This window comes from Pundamilia nyererei, unplaced genomic scaffold (genome assembly GCF_000239375.1).
Source record: "Pundamilia nyererei isolate P.nyererei 1_Seehausen unplaced genomic scaffold, PunNye1.0 scaffold00010, whole genome shotgun sequence".
Taxonomy (NCBI): Eukaryota; Metazoa; Chordata; class Actinopteri; order Cichliformes; family Cichlidae; genus Pundamilia; species Pundamilia nyererei.
Window position 1 is genome coordinate 1,148,601 of NW_005187411.1, and position 1,973 is coordinate 1,150,573.

The window sequence follows — 1,973 nt, forward strand, 5'->3', positions numbered from 1 at the left end:
TAGCATAGCATAGCATAGCATAGCATAGTTACAGGGGAAACCAATGTATGGTTATTAAACAGCCATTTTAAAATGGCTGTTCTGCTTTTTGTACAGCTCAGCTCAGAGTTGTCCTGTTTTCAGCCATTATGCTAAGCTATGTTGGCTAGCCAAGTTTATATATAAATCCACTTATATATAAACTTGTATAAAATGTTTAAAAGCAAGCATCATACATGTTTTTTCCAGACAGTTTCAGCATAATCCAGCCTATGTCATGTAATACACATCAGGCATCTCTTTAAAAAACAAAAATAAAGAAATACTACAGTACACTTTACAAATGTTTGCTCATTTGTCCATATCTTTATTTTCATTTTGACACTATCAGACATATACAGTAAAACACAACATTTGGCAAAATACAATGATTTGGCAAAAAAAAAGTATTGATTGACTAACAGATTATTTCAGTGAACTGGCATTAAAATCAAATTTTTTTGGGATACCCAGTCATATAGCATCCAGAGAATCACTTCTGGGTGCATCAGTGAACCTCTCACAGATTCAAACTGGACAACAGAGAAGCCGCAGCTCCTTTTCTTTGTTTTTGTGCAAAAAAAAGAGAGAGAAGATAAAGAAGACTTATGCGGCCCAAAAAGATAAAATGAAAAAAACTTTTTTTTCTTAAAGTCACCAACCACATTGGACAAGAAAGCTTTGTTTTCATACATGAGATTGGACTGTACAATATGAAACCATGACTGGCAGCTTCATAGTTATCCTGTGGGACGTGCCAAGGTCTTGGAGGACAGTTTATAAACTCACAATAGCTTCATCTAAGACGACAACTGGCACAGTGAGTCACACTACTCGAAATGAATAAAAGTGCTGTATTTCTGCTGCATTTTGGCACAACTTTTTCAATTAGGTCATGCCAACAGGATTGCCACCAAATATAAACAAAGAAAAAAAAATCACTCCTCAAATGTAAAAGTGCCTCCCTTGATGAAAATGTCCACCTCAAAACCGTTAAAAGCATCATTTCAGATGCTCTTAATTCTTTTTCAAGTGTCTCTCCCTTTAACTAAATTCACAGCCACTCAAAGCACCGGGCATTACTTACAAATGTACAGCGCAGTCACAGTCACTTCCAGACAACAACTGCATGATATAAAGAGATTTACCATGAAAAATATATACAATGCTGCTGGAGTTCCCACTGTCTGCTAGACATAAAGGAATGATCTGTGTTTTGGGCTGGTTTGATCCAATTCCTGCTTCAGTTCACTACAGTGTTTATATACAGAGTCCACTATGGCATTTGGAACCGTACTCCATAAGAAAAATAATTGGTTTCATCCTATTTTACATCAATGGTCCCTTTGAAATTGAAGAAATGTTAACCTCACTGTTTTTATACTTTGACACAGAAGCTCATCTTGCATAAAATGTTGACAAGAATTTGTACAGTACTTTCTGTAAAAAACATAAATCTCTGTTAATAGCTGCTGCGTGCTGTTGCAATGCATTGTTCAGTGAATTAGCCGTTCCAACAACATCTGAATGTGATGCAATATCTGCGATATATGCAGATACCGAGCTGTCTTTTTGTAGTGTGGTCTCAAGGGTGTGGTGCAGTGCTAAAACAATCAGAATCACATGGAAACACTCGCTCCCAGACAACACTGAGGTATGATGATTCATACAAAAATACGGGTAACCTTGCACCAGCCATAAAGATCACATCTTTCACATCTTAAGTTATAATGTGTGATGAGAGTACAGCACCTAAGTGAAGAGCTTAAGCAAATGCTTGTACTACGTGCTCATTTTGTGCTCTTTCTGCTTAATGCAGTCAGTCAAAAATGACAGACTTTCCAAATTAAGATGCAATGTGAGGAGGTGTGTGTGGGAGTTTCATATTGCAGTACAATGGCTCTGTGCTGTTCTATCATCATCATCCACATGGAATCCAAAACACCGTGACAAAA